Below are 16,462 nucleotides of genomic sequence, written 5' to 3' on the forward strand. Positions count from 1 at the left end.
AACTGTGAATGTGAACAGCACATAACAGGTACAATAGCAGCATTAACATACATATCTATTGGTTCAATATGCGTCACGTGACTAAACACTCGTCATCGTTTTCAAATCCCTTCATTTTCACAGTCCACACTACAACGCGAAAACAAATAATGATCTGATAATTTAAAGTTAAGCAAATAAAGGTATAATTTAAATTCATGTTTGATGTCAAGTCAACTTTATTTATATAGCGCTTTTAACAATGCAGATTGTTTCAAAGCAGCTTCACAGTGTTAAACAGCAAAAGCCGCGTTTCCACCGCAGGAACTTTACCCCGGAACCAGGAACTTTGGGGGGGAACTCGGTGTGTTTCGACCGCAGGAACCAGGGTCTAAATGAAGTTCCGGGTAAATATTTCCCCCTCCAAACGGCCCTGCTTGCGAGGTGGGACTTTTGAAAAGTTCGCGAACTTTCGGGGGTGGGACTTGGGCGCTGAACATGCTGATTGGTTGAGCTCTCGCAGCTATTTTTTTTTTCCACCGCCATATTTACAAGTCTTTTGCGAGGTGAGTTCTGTGGGTTTTGCGTTCAGTAAATATTTTTTTTGCAACAATGGAGTTCAACAATAAATTCGACCGATGGACCGACGACGAGGTTCAGGCTTTATTGAGCATATATGCGGAGGAGGACATCCAGCGGGAACTGGAAACGGCGACCCGTAATGAAAAGGTATAACGTTACCTGAAGATATCGACTCGGTTCCAGTCACACTGGAAAACAGTGCAGAGAGAAATTGAAGAAATTAAGACAAGATTACAAGAAATTAAAGGATCATAACAACCGGAGCGGTTCCGACCGGCGTATCAACAAGTGGTATGACCGCCTGGACGCGTTGCTGGGACACAGACCGTCCTTTTCTAGGGCAGCGGTAACGAAAGACTCGGCTAGTGCGTTGTTGGAAACCATCCAGGAATCCGAGTGGGTTGAAGGTAAATATCTCATCTTGGTATCATCTATTAAACTCGTTGCAGTGTTTAAACACGTTGCAGTAACTTTTTTCAACGTGCTTTTCCAGACATAACGAGTGGCCCTGATGAATCGCAGGCAACTGAGACCAGCGTGTTTTCCCCCGCGGTCACCAGTACGTTATAAAGCTGACAAAAATGTGTATATATTTAAAAACTGATGTGTAATCCTTAATGGTTTTGTTGTTTTTAATTGTAAACTTAAATTGCCCATGATAAAATTTGCACACTGGGCATTGTTCAAGCTGGCCAAACAATTGTTCATTATTTGTAGTGAAAACACTTTAAATAATTAATTGATGGTTTCTATTGTTTCATGGTTGCCTTGTGTATTAATTTCCATGTGTTTCTGTGCAAGTTTTCTACTTAGGGAAAAGGAAAAAGAACTGACTTTTTTGATGCACTGAGGGACATGGAGGAGGCTAACCGGGCCGTCCTGCAGCATGGACAAGAACAGCCTGACCAATATATGCAGCTGTTACTGGATGGCCAGGCCGAGGAGAGATGAGGAGGCAAGAGTTGGCATTCCACCAGTCAGAAGCGGAAGAAAGCAGAGGGACTTTCAGACCGGGTTTCTGTCTGTTCTTGGACAGTTTGTCCAGTCGTTCAAGAAGTAGCCACAATGACCAGCCGCTTGAATGAAGCATTTGCTCTACCACACTTGTACTTTATATATTGTACGTGTTGGCACAGCTCTTGGAAAGGTTACTGAAAAATACACTTTTTTTATATTGTTGTTTTCACATTTTATATTTTCATTTTATTGTTCTAGTAATTTATTTGTCTTTGCACACTTTTATTTTAATTTTGTAAGAACTAATCTGTCTAAAATAAAGTAAAATGTGTAAAATGTCACTGTGTCTTTAATTTCCACATTCTAACTATATAACCACATTCTAATTGTATTCATATAGTGTAGGAAGCAAATAAAAGGGCTGCTGCTCGCAAGTCTTTCTGAATATGCACATAAACATATCTAGAAAACCCAAATATTATATTTTTAAATGTATAACTATGTGAATGTAGTATAATAACTTATAACCACAACTTAAGTGAAGCCATAAGTGTGGTCCTGCTTCATTTCAAATTTGAGGAAGAAGTCTCTAAAATTATGCATTTAATGAAGCATATTGTAATACTAGTCATGTGATTTTTTTTTTTTGTGAATGTTAAGAGATGTTATTGTGATAAAAAATAAAATACTTGCAGTCTAGTACCTAATCTTTCAACTGCTTAATTCAGTCTATTGTTTTCATTCAATTAACTTTTCACACATCTGTCATGACTGAAACCTCATTATCCTTTTATAGAAAATGTTTTGTTTTGGAATTGAGCTATTACAACACATTCAGATTTTGGATTGCCCATCATCCCATTTTGCATTAAAATGGTCAAACCAGGTGAAAGTGCACGTTTAAATAAACAGTGTTGGTAATGTGTGTACATAATCAGCAAAAGCAGCGCTGCTTGCATCTCCTACACTTGTTATTGTTGCAGACAGTATCGCGCAAAAGTGATTACTGTCCGTCGGTAACTGGGAGAAGCAGTCGCGCGCATTCCCACGTCACCGGACTAATTTGCCTAATCTCCCCGGTACTTTAGACCGCGGTGGAAACGCAGATTGTAGCAGGTCTGGGGGAGAAAAAGTTCCTGGTACAAATAGTTCCGGGTAATTTCGGTGGAAACGCGGCTAAAATAATGCAACAGAATTTTATTCGGCCGTATAGCAATTCTGGAGAAAACGCTGATGTCATCAGTTCATTTCAATTATCATACAGTGACAGTGTGGGCTTTAGATCAGTTATTAGATCAGTAATTTAGTTTATATGGTTAATTTGGTTTAATAATTAGATTTATTTGGATATTTAGTTGAAAAAATTAAGAAAAATTGAGTGTCCCCAATTGAGCAAGCCAAGCCACAGGCAACGGTGGCAAGGAAACCAAAACCCCATCAGGTGACCAAATGGAGAAAAATAAACCTTGGGAGAAACCAGGCTCAGTCGGGGTGCCAGTTCTCCTCTGGCCAATTAACAAGCAGTGTATGATTATTATTCTGGCAACTTTACAGGTCAGAGGTCATAATAGATCAGAATATTCGAAAGATCAGAGGCAACACGCCGGAGACGTTTTTATTGAGGATGACATATCGATTTAACAATTATTAAATTGTAATATTCGAACAATCGGAGTCATCACGCCGGAGACGGGTTTATTGAGGATGACATGTCGATTTAACAATTATTAAATTGTAATATTCGAACAATCGGAGTCATCACGCCGGAGACGGGTTTATTGAGGATGACATCTCAATTTAACAATTATTAAATTGTAATATTCGAACAATCAGAGTCATCACGCTGATTGATGTGTAACAATCAGTTCATATATAGGCTATGATGCAGATGAGAATTGTGTTGTATGTCGTATTAAATTAAATTTCAATGGTAAATTAATTTTGTATAAATGTTTTGTCAATTAGAAGCGAAACCTATAGGATATTATATGAAAAGTTTGAGAATTTATGGACTGACAGATACTTTTAATGGACAGAATGGGGCACCACAATACTTATAAAAGAAGCAGAGGATTTGATTAGAGCATAGATTCAAATATAATTATTTTGCTTACATTTATAAATTTCCATGTTTTCTCTCTCTCTTTTTTAGGTTTATTAGTATTGCTTCAATGGCTAAATACAAATTTGAGGCATAGAGTTTTGTCCTCAAAAAGTAAAATGGTATAATGATGGAAGATTTTTCTTTTTAAAAATACGTCTGTAACACTTTATAATAATGTTCAGTTATACTTAGTTAATGATGAATTAATAATTTACAAAACATACGTTACAAGACTATACGTTCATAAATTATTAATACGTGTTATGCTAATGATTTACAAATGTGTTGTAAGTTAATTTGTTATATTATTAATCACTTATAAATCATTTGTATAATTTTTGGAATGTTATATATTTACAAATGTATGACAATAAATGTAAACTTTCAATCAACAACATATGAAATGGTGGCGCATATATATATATACACACACAAAATCTAAATGCCAATGAGAGACTACCTTTTTGCAAATAACAATATTCAAAATGATATAGCTAGTAAAATAGTTTGCTTAGTAAAAAGTAACTTAAAATTAAGTAAAATTAGTCATAACATAAAGAGCACAGAATATGTTATACAAGATTAAGAATATGTCACAATAGTCTTAGAGCAACACTTCATATCATGGACAAACACAGTTCAGTTTATTATATGACAGGAAATGAAACTGTAGAACATGTTTTGATTAGATGCATTACAATTTACATATGAACAGGGAAGAATTAATCTTGTAAGAGAATTGAAAGCATTGTATTACATAATTAACTTATGCATTATTTCAAATATCAGAAAAGAAACTGCAGAACAATAACTGCAATAACGAGGTTTATGTGAAACTGTTTAGAAAAGAAAATCTTACTCATCTTCGTTACACTCCAGCACATTAGGTGGCGTTATGGGCCTTTTCAGCTGGTTTGCAACCCGCCAGTAAATCCACTGAAGAAGCCGCGCCGCGCTCCTGCATCTGTTGGAATAAGATTCGGCTTAAGAAAGGTTTGTGTTTAAAAACAATTAAGTTGTTTAAATCGATACAAACCGTTCAAACAATTTTATAGTTTTTACAAGCGATGCAAAATGTATTATCTCTCATTGAATGTGTCATTGGAAAATGCTTTGTGTAACATTAGGGAATGTTAAATGAAGCGCATCCACACAGAAATGTGCGTCTAATTTCGGTCAACTAATGTTAGTAATGGAGAAACGGAGTTTCACTCGAAGCTTTTGTAGTTTATCAGGATATTAGAATGATTTCTGTAGGATTATGAGACACTTAAGACTGAGTAATGATGCTGAAAATTAAGCTTTAATCACAGCAATAAATATTCAAATAGAAAAGTTATTTTAAATTATACTAATATTTCACAGTATTATTGTTTTTATGGCATTTTTCATCATCATAAGAATTTTTACCAATTGTGGAGAATTTTTACACTATTTTCCACAATTGGAGCTCTATTAAAATGACACCAAGCTTATGAAAGGACAAATACTATAACCACCATAAAATTCTGCACTACATTCCAAGTCTGCAAGTCCATAGTGTTATATGGACTGATTTTTATGTTAGATATTGTATTTAAGTGATATTAACTTAACTTGTACTATCCCCCTGTAAAAGAGCTGTGTAAAAATGTAAGGTCATTAACTCTCACTCTGACCGACTCCCTTACCAGTGCGCTGATACTAAACTAGAGTTGACTGAGACGCGCACAGAAATTTAGTGGATTTATTATTCTTTGTTAATTCTCATCATTAACATGACAATATGTCTATGCACACAGGAAAAACTCCTGCTTAAGCGACTGAGATCCACGTGACATTATTATAAAGATGGCATTTATTAAAGAGGAGAGTGAAGAAATGAAGATTGAAGAAACATTCAGAGTGAAACAAGAAGATCCTGAGGAACAAACAAAAATGACGTTTATTAAAGAGAGTGAAGACACGAGTATTGAAGAAACATTCAGTGTGAAACAAGAAGATCCTGAGGAACAAACAGGTTTGTTTCATTCTCAAAACTGAACTGAACTAAGGATCATATAAAATGTCCATCTCTAGAAAATGAAATGAATGATATGATATATTTGAAGAATGTCATATGAGTGTTTTTATTTGACATGAGCATCTGAGAAGATCCTACTTCCATGTTGGGCATTTGTTATTATGACGTCATGCATTAAATTAGGGAAATAATCGAATCCTAAACAAAACAATTATTTTGTGCAAAAACAATTTTTTTTAGATAGTTCTCTATAAATAACCACAGATTTGAGCTTTAAACAACTAAATTATCACCTGAAAAAGTCTTAAAACTACCTTTTGTGACACAATAGTAGTATTTTTAAATAAATAATGCAGGGTGTCTCATCACGTCACTTTACCACGTGACAGCAGCAAGCAGGCTCCTGATTGGTTAACACGGTGCGAATTGACGCCAAAGTTCAAATTTTTCAACTCGGGCGTCAGGCACGAATTCGCTTCAAACGCGTGAATGCACAAAAAGCACCACTCGCGCAAGACGCTCAATTCGCGTTTGGTGTGAACGCAGCATTAGGCCTATATTTTGTGTTTACACACATTTTTTAATGTTTTGAACTGAATTGAAACCTTAAGATATAACGTAAGCTTGATGTGTATATTACCTAATCATAAGTTTGTTCAGAAATGGGGACGACAACTTGATGAATAAAAAAAATAATCAAATTTTCTCAAAATAACGTCATTTAAATAAAAGAATATTCGTTTTTTATGAGGCCAAATATTTAAATATTACATAATATATCAAAAAGGCCCATCCCTACTGCACCAGATTTATAGTGTCACCGCCTCTTCATTTTCAAACATTAACACACACGACTGGCACAAGCAAACTTTATCACACTTAGGCCCTGTCCACACGAACACGGGTATTTGCAAAACCGCCGCATTTTCTACGGGGTTTGGCTGTTCGTCCACACGCAAACGCAGTATCCGGTTACTGAAGCCAGACTTTTTTGAAACCTCCGGCCAGGGTGAAGATTTTTAGAAACTCCGGTTACAGCGTTGTAGGGATGAAACGATTACCGGTTTCACGATAAACCACGATAAAATTAAGTGACGGTTAGTAATATAATTTCAAATTTGATTATCATTAAAACCGCGTGATTATCACGATTTTGAAAACTCGCGATGAATCTTGTCCAGTTAGCGTCAGTCAGGTGCTAAGGTGTGGTCATATTTTGGCTTTTACAAAAGTCCTGAGGGAAACTTAATTGAAGATAGTCACCCTGTCTGCAGAACATGCCAGAAGAAAGTCGCAGTAATAGGGGGAAACACTTCAAAACTACGAACGCAAGGCAAGTGGACTTTGACCTCAATACCAAAGCTACGTCTGGGAAATAATGACGTGAAGCTAACAAACAAATTCAGTCAAGACTAGGGTGACATTTAAGGGATAATAATCAGGGATTGACATTAACAACTGCCATTTGCGGGTGTAACGTTATTTCGGCTGCACACTAGCCACTCTGGCGGTTTAACTTATTATAGTCTTCTCAAAAGCCATCTGTTATAATTGCGTTGCTCATTATAACCAATCAACCGTGTTTCTATTGAGTTTATGAATGCAATGTCTCATAATCAGACACTGCATGAAAAGTGGGATTTTCGACCCCATAAACGCCTGTAAACTCCCGGAAATCTCCCTAATTTTCGGCTGTTTTCGACAATTTAGAGGCAGCGAACGTCACGTTCGTCTGTGCCACAAATTGTCGTAAACAAACCATGACGTAGGTGGAGAGCCCCCCGCTGAGAGACCGCGGAGGTGCGACGCCTCTAATTAGCATATGAAAAGCAGTGAAACCAGAGAGTCAACAGCCTGACTTGAATTTACTCACTCAGTATTGGCTGAAGCCACTACTTTTAAACGAGAAAAATCACTCGTGATTGGTTGGCAGATCACTGCAAACCAATCATTATTGGTCACCCTGGCTCATTATAAATGTAAACTCCAATAATAATAATAATGATAAATATATAATTTATGTTGTAATAATTTATGTTTTATATTAATGTTATTGTGCTATGAACTTCACTATTCATACCATCAAGGAATATATGGGAAAATTTGCCCGGACCGTGCCGTTTATTCAAAGAAAGAGCTTCATTTATAAACACACACTGGGCGGTCATCGCACAATCCATCCAGACACCCCGTCAACAATGCCGTCTTCCTCATCAGACATGAGGTCAATGGTCGCGCACTTCCAAATGTCCATCTCATCCTCACCCAGCACACTTCGTCTCGCTTCCAGCAACTGTAATACAATCCATAAAGACAATAAGCAACCTGAAAAATACTCACATTGACAAAAAACGGATCTAATTTAATAAATCTTACCCTTTTTCTCCTTGATCGACTCCGAGCTAAACTCTACGCAGTTTCCGCCGATGCAAGTTCTGGTTGTTTGTATCTGAAGCTCCGGTGTATCGATTCATAATACGTCTTACAGGCAGCTGGAAAACAATTACATGAGACTGGTATTAATAAAAACAGTCACGGTAAAATTAAACAGCGCTATTATCCACCACACTATGCACCAATTATCCACACTATGCACAGTATTTGAGCTCTAGGAAACTGATGTAATTGCACAATTATGGAAAGCCATAAAATGTTTGATGTTATTTGCATAGAATGCACATTTTGAGCCTGATTAAAACTCTGTTAAAACAATTAAAAACATTTAAATAAATTATTTTGTGTGTTTTTTTTTTCTTTACATAACATTGGTTATTGCTAATGACATACAGAGTAATTAATCTACACTGTTAGCCCGGACAAGTTGAATGAATGAATGAATTAATTAATTAATTTTTATTTCGAGCAATATATAAAGACGCATAACAACGGCAATAAAGAAGCATTATGATTAGTCTGTACAACTAGTTAAATTCATCATACTTTAACATCACAATTCCAACTGTTGCTCGAAAAGGAGTGGGTAGAAGTTAACTTATTTAAACCCTATGGGATCAGAATCCCGCCAAATTTACTGCAGTCATGCATAAAAAAATAATAAGCATGAATCAAAATTTTAAAAACAAATGTGAAAATATAACGCAGAAAACTGAAAAATCAATGAAAAGTTAACCAGAATCACAAACAACGCAGTCACGGAAATAAAAATAATAAGCGTAAATCAAATATTTAAACAAGTTTAAAATTATATTGCTCAAAACTGAATCATGAATTCAAAATTATCTGAATCGCTCACAAAATCATGTTTTCTGCTCTTATTTTCATTTTTTGCATGTCCTTGCTCTTTTCTCCTTTGCTCTTGTTTCCACATTCTGTGCTTGCGGTTTCAAATGTTGCAGTTCAAGTTTCATGTAAATTAGGGGCGGGTCTTAGCATCACCATTGGTCCACTAGTTCTAGATTGACAGCTCATCCTCAAGCCAATCAATTGAAGAGGGAAGTTTACGTCACTCCAATGCGACTCATGCCGCAGTTCAGCCAGCCGCTGTTGAGCTACGAGTGTAACCTCTATCACTATATCTGCAAGGAAATACATTATTGTATTGTTATGAATATAATCTTAGGACTCTATTCTCTTGTATGATAGACGTTTTAGGGGGGTTTCCTCACAATTAAAGCAGTAAAATGAACATGATCACGACTGGGTGCTTACTGACACGAAACGCGTTCACTAGGCCTATAGGAGATGCACGGATGGGCTTTTATTTAATCCGCAACCGCATCACGCACCGTCCGCACCAACGTTTTTTGACCAAAGTTCAAAGCCGCACCCGCCCGCCATCCGCTGATTGTAAAGCCTTGTTGGGCCATGCAAGGCGCTGCTGACGCGAGCAATCGTAATTCAATGGACTGGCCTACATTAAACCTTTAACTAAAATAGTTATTGAACTGTTTACACTGTCATTTACAATAAAAGAGCCTGCACAGCGACAGGAAATAAAAATGAATGCAAAAAACCTGCCTTAGCCTACTGTGACTGAAGGAGCTCAAGAACCGCTCACTGGTAAAACGACGTGCACTCAATCCCTCCAACATGACATTTCTTTGTAGCCTACTTTACTTGTTTAGTTTCATATGTTTAAATATTATAATGTTTTTTTGTTTTTTTTTTTCATTTCATTTAGCCTACGTTGATTATAAAATATAATTATGAGATAGGCTATATTTAAGAATGGGGCTGCCTCCATACTGACAGCTGGGCTGGGCTTCTAGCTTGCAGGTCTGCTTGGCCTACCAGGCGCTGCAACAATATTTAACAATGTAAGCATAATATATATATATTTTTTTTATTAATTTGAATGGTTGAACCACCCGCCCGAATTTAAAATCTTATAATCTTATTTTTCGTCACGTCATCCGCCCGATCCGCGGAGTCCGCGGCTGTAATTGCCAACCGCGCATCTCTGGCCCACTGTTTGTGCATGGAAATATATTTGTTTACAATCATGAATATATTATTAAATATATCAATTTATACAATCAACATTTTAGAGAGGTTAATCAGAAATTGATCAAATGATCATGACCCCAAATAGTTGGTTAGTGCCACTCTCATTCCAAAGAAATATTTTTTCACAGCCAGTGGTGGAATATGAATAAGAAACCACATATGAATAAGAAACATTATGGAGGCCTAAACATCTCGTACATACTGCCTGGGTTTTGTTTCGATATTAGTTATATAGCCTAGGCCTATCCTAAAACAGCCAGTCATTGTAGTCACTCGGGGATAGGCATTTAAAAGAGAGAAAGCAAGAGCTAAACTTCTACAAATTCAATAACATCCACAGCAGAAAACGAAAAAATAGTCGGAAAACTTTGCCAATTAATTAGACGTGCAAGGCAACGATCTCACGAAAATGCGTATAAATAATAGGCCTACGTGTGTGCGATACGATTTATTTTTGTCCATTGTGCGCCGATCGGTTCCCTGCTGATTTTCTGGGGTACAATATAGGCTATTCATATATAGGCAGGAGCACGGGAAGTGGAGGTGCTGCAAATTTGAGTTAATTTACATGTATAGGCTAAGATCGTTTTTAGCATTTAGTAATTTATTTGTACACTTTAAGTGGCCATTAAAAAAAAGGCTTAATATTTATATGTTGAATTATGTTTTTAAAACATACATGAGGTCATATTGTGACCGTTGCGGTATAGAGAATGCGTAGAGTGGTAATATTTCCTCCAGAGTCAGAGCGCCTTTCTGAAGATTCCGTTCATTTCTAAAGCTCATGCCCTGGCTTTGTGTAATGCTGGTTCTTCCCTAGTTGTTCATTTAAGCCGTTGTTCATGCAGCGCTGGCACCTCCATGCCATTGTCTGCTATATTTTGCTTATTATTGATTAAATCCTCGAAATTGGTTGACAAAACATTGATTAAAATTAAGATACAATTTATACAAAACAAAACTTAACGAAACTTAAAGTGGTCGAAATAATTTTTGACCCCCATGTCTTCTTACATATAGCCTATCATAATCATATTTCATAATCAACGTAGGCTAAATGAAATGAAAAAAATAACATTATAATATTTAAACTAGTGCTGGGAATCGATTACAAAAATTAACTAATTAATCAAATTTTTTTCTATTTTTTAATATTTTAATATTTAAAATTACATTTTGATATTGTAATAATTTCAGTTACTCTCCAAATTAATGTAGAAACAATTTAAAGACAGCTTTTTTTTAAAATATGTGTTGTAATGGCATCTTTTTATGAATGAAGGCCAGTATCTCTGTCTCTATGGAACATTAATGACGTTACATTACAGTATAACTGAAAGCGGCCAATTTCAACATTTATTAGGCTTTAAAAAAAACTACTTTTAATTTAAGTGAACTTAAAACAATCTTTACATAAACCCATTATAATAAATGTTATTTTTTACCTGTGCCCTTCCCTGTTAAGAAAGATTTTTCATAACTGTTAGATTTCTGTATATGTCTATATACAGAAATCTAACAGTTATGAAACATCTTTCTTAACTACATAAATAATAAATCAAATATAGATTAATCATCATTAAAGCTACAATTTTCTCTGTTCCCGTTGTTCAGGCATCATCAGTGCTCCTGTCACTTTAAGAACGGCCGCTGACGAACATCGTGGATCTCATTTCCTCACAACTCTTTAAGTTCATTTAAGACGTTATTGAACTAATTTAAGACTCATAATATGAGAATACTCAAAATTCTCTGTGTTGTTGTTACTGTTTGTTCATGAGCAAAACACGTGTGTGTGTGTGTGTGTGTGTGTGTGTGTGTGTGTGTGTGTGTGTGTGTGTGTGTGTGTGTCAATGTCCTGTCTGTCTGTCTGTGAGTGTGTGTGTGTGTCAATGTCCTGTCTGTGTGACTCATATCAGCTAATCGAGACACACACACACACACACACACACACACACACACACACACACACACACACACACACACACACACACACACACACACACACACACACACACACACACACACACAGGGGCGTAGCCATCTTTTCAGAAGTGAGGGGGACAGAAATGTCAGGTGTAATACCAGTTTTTTTTCTAAACCTCTGTCTAATTGACAGATTTAATTGATCTCATCTCTTGCTTTTAATTGAGTGAGATATCAAATACACTGCTGAACAATAACCACTAATATCTATAATGTTTTCCCTATATGTTATGCCAATTTTATGATTGGTTTATGTACTACAAAAACTTGTGCATTAAGTCCCCTTGGATTTTATGCTTTGTAAAAAAAAAAAAATATCACTGAATAAGGCAGAAAATATACAGTACCTATCAAAAGTTTGGAAACATTACAATTGTTAAATGTTTTTGAAAGAAGTCTCCTGCTCACCAAGGCTGCATTTATTTAATAAAAAATGCAGTAAAAAAGTAATACAGTGAAATATTATCCCAATGTAAAGCAGCTGTGTGAATATATAGTAAAAAAGAAAAAAAATATTCCTGTGATCAAAGCTGAATTTATCATCATTACTCCAGTCTTCAGTGTCACATGATCTTTCAGAAATCATTCTAATATGTTCATTTGATGCTCAAGAAACATTTATGATTATTATCAATGTTGAAAACAGTTGTGCTGCTTCATTTTTGTGGAAATCATGAAACTATTCAAACATTTGTGGTAAGATAAAAAAAGAGAGAAATTAATACTTTTATTCATCAAACATGCAGTAAATTGATCAAGTGGCATTATAACAAAATATTTATATATGCTTTATTCAATACAAATAAATGCTGTTCATTTAACTTTCTATTAATTAAAAAATACTGAAAAATAAAATGCATCATGATTTCCACAGCTGTTTTCAACAATGATTATAATCATAAATGTTTAAAAGTAAGAGCGGGGCGACTAGGACCGGTGCGACCCGGTAAAAGTGCGGGGGACGAATGTACGTTTATTCTACGCCCATACACACACACACACACACACACACACACACACACACACACACACACACACACACACACACACACACACACACACACACACAGGACATTGACATACAGCGCGTTCTCTTGTGTCTTGTCGTGCTTGGAAGCATTTACATGAATAGGAGCGTGATCATGTAACGCTAGACAAAAATGGATATAAAAACGGACGCTGTGTTATTTGCATTAAATATTTTTTAATGCGTTAAACTGAAAAAAATAATCGCCCGCGTTAATTTGCCCAGCCCTAATTTAAACATATGAAACTAAACAAGTAAAGTAGGCTACAGAGAAATGTCATGTTGGAGGGATTGAGTGCACGTCGTTTTACCAGTGAGCGGTTCTTGAGCTCCTTCAGTCACAGTAGGCTAAGGCAGGTTTTTTGCATTCATTTTTATTTCCTGTCGCTGTGCAGGCTCTTTTATTGTAAATGACAGTGTAAACAGTTCAATAACTATTTTAGTTAAAGGTTTAATGTAGGCCAGTCCATTGAATTACGATTGCTCGCGTCAGCAGCGCCTTGCATGGCCCAACAAGGCTTTACAATCAGCGGATGGCGGGCGGGTGCGGCTTTGAACTTTGGTCAAAAAACGTTGGTGCGGACGGTGCGTGATGCGGTTGCGGATTAAATAAAAGCCCATCCGTGCATCTCCTATAGGCCTAGTGAACGCGTTTCGTGTCAGTAAGCACCCAGTCGTGATCATGTTCATTTTACTGCTTTAATTGTGAGGAAACCCCCCTAAAACGTCTATCATACAAGAGAATAGAGTCCTAAGATTATATTCATAACAATACAATAATGTATTTCCTTGCAGATATAGTGATAGAGGTTACACTCGTAGCTCAACAGCGGCTGGCTGAACTGCGGCATGAGTCGCATTGGAGTGACGTAAACTTCCCTCTTCAATTGATTGGCTTGAGGATGAGCTGTCAATCTAGAACTAGTGGACCAATGGTGATGCTAAGACCCGCCCCTAATTTACATGAAACTTGAACTGCAACATTTGAAACCGCAAGCACAGAATGTGGAAACAAGAGCAAAGGAGAAAAGAGCAAGGACATGCAAAAAATGAAAATAAGAGCAGAAAACATGATTTTGTGAGCGATTCAGATAATTTTGAATTCATGATTCAGTTTTGAGCAATATAATTTTAAACTTGTTTAAATATTTGATTTACGCTTATTATTTTTATTTCCGTGACTGCGTTGTTTGTGATTCTGGTTAACTTTTCATTGATTTTTCAGTTTTCTGCGTTATATTTTCACATTTGTTTTTAAAATTTTGATTCATGCTTATTATTTTTTTATGCATGACTGCAGTAAATTTGGCGGGATTCTGATCCCATAAAACCCACCCCGGTTACAATTTAAAACAGGAAAAACAACAAAACAAGAAAAGGAAAAAAACACAAACAAAAAAAAACAAAAACAAAAATTACAAAGATGAACAAAGGTAGTGCTTCCTTAATTATTGACATTATCCAAACATTCCAATACAATTTGATATATATTAATATGAGAAAAACTCCAAAAAGAAAAGAAGGGGAAATCCCCCCAAAAAGCAAAACAAAAAACACATTCCTTAGATACACACCATATATTACGGCATGTAACAATTATGATAATATCAACAATGATAATCAGAATACCTACGAGGTAAGATAACACAGACTGTGAATTCATAGATCTATACTATTATAGTAATACCAACAATGGTAATCAGAATACCTAAAAGGTAAGATAACACAGACTCTGTATACATGATTTTACACCACACAATTAAACCACGCACTCCTTATAATGAGACAAGACCTTCTGTTTATACAGTGCTTTAAATTGATGAATGCTTTTACATTGTTTATGTTCGAGCCCCAGACTATTCCATAGCTTAACTCCACACACAGACACACAAAAACTTCTCCTGGTGGTTCTGATTGTTGGTAGTAAAAAGTTCCCATAACCCCTCAAATTATATAACTGCTCTCTCTGCGTGAATAACTTTTGTATGTTATCAGGTAATAAGTTGTAAAATGCTTTGAATAAAAATTGTGCTGTATTGAATTTAACTAGGTCATGTATTTTTAATAATTTTGATTTAAGAAACAGTGGATTTGTATGTTCAAGGTATTCAGCCTTATGTATGGTACGTATAGCCCTTTTTTGTAAGATAAATAGTGATTGTATTAAGTTAGTATAATTATTTCCCCATACTTCCACGCAGTAAGTTAAGTACGGTAGAATTAGGGAACAGTACAAGGTACAGAGTGTATTCTCATCAAGGACCTGTTTGGCTTTATTTATTATTGCAAGGCTTTTGGAGACTTTGGTTTTTATGTGTCTGATGTGAGTTTTCCAAGTTAGTTTGTTGTCTATTATAACTCCTAAAAATTTTATTTCAGAAACATTTTCAATTTGTATCCCATCTATCTCAATCGTCTTATCAATTTTTTTCTTGTAATTAAGTTGAATCTACTTAAAAAATTGGAGCAAACTGGTTGCCCTAAAAATTTAGTAATGTGAACTAAAACGAGTACATTTAACTTAAAATGTTTTAGTTAAAAAAATTCAGAACCTAGATAAAACTCCCCCTGCTGCTATTCTGATTTGCATTTGTGTAGCTCACAGCATCTTCATTTACATGATAAAGCCTCCCCTAGAATGAAGGGGGGGGGGGGGGGGGGGGGGTTCATGGGGGGACAACTGCCAAGCAAGGCCCACGTCAATTTCCGACAATTTACGGCAGTTTTCGGTGTTGCCTGCAAATTGCCGTGCACAGTCGTAAACCTGAAGTTTCACGGCAATCTACAGTGCCACATACTGACGAAAATCCCACTTTTCATGCAGTGAGAGGTGTTCAGATTAGCCAGAGCTATGTTCAGAGCGCGCTCTCACACTCACTGAAATCTACACTCAAAGCAGAGATAAATTTGTGCAGCGAAAATAGTTTCAAACAAACACAGCAGAACTAGTGCTGGGCGGTATGACCAAAAATGTATATCACAGTATTTTTCTAAATTATATCGGTTTCACGGTATATGACGGTATTTTTTCCCTTATGAATGGCCGGGTGTTAATCACATTTTCTACTGATTAAGAGAGGAAATACTGCAGGAGATTGACAAGAATACCCTGTTTTACTGTCATGATGAGTGAATATTGTAGAAAAATTCCACACTAGAGTTAATAAAGGTGTGCAAAGCCCCACAAAATGATGCTGTGGAGAGAAAACAACCAATAAAACACAGACCTGCAACACACTCAGTCATACTTACAGACACCTGAATTTTAAAAGTTGAGTGGAGGGCACCTTAAGCATTTAAAAAATCTAACCTTATATAACAACAAACTGCCAAAACAATGGAGAAACGCGGATATTTG

General features: G+C 36.1%; 1 long non-coding RNA gene across 1 annotated transcript; it reads left to right on the forward strand.

Annotated features, from left to right (window-relative positions):
- Positions 1–4,565: 4,565 nt before the first annotated feature.
- On the forward strand, positions 4,566–11,814 carry LOC307126897. The gene is made up of 3 exons (XR_013816567.1): positions 4,566–4,615; positions 5,404–5,621; positions 11,706–11,814. It is a non-coding gene; the product is annotated as an uncharacterized lncRNA (long non-coding RNA).
- Positions 11,815–16,462: the final 4,648 nt, after the last annotated feature.

The sequence above is a fragment of the Gobio gobio genome (assembly GCF_949357685.1).
Source record: "Gobio gobio genome assembly, chromosome: 5".
Lineage (NCBI taxonomy): Eukaryota > Metazoa > Chordata > Actinopteri > Cypriniformes > Gobionidae > Gobio > Gobio gobio.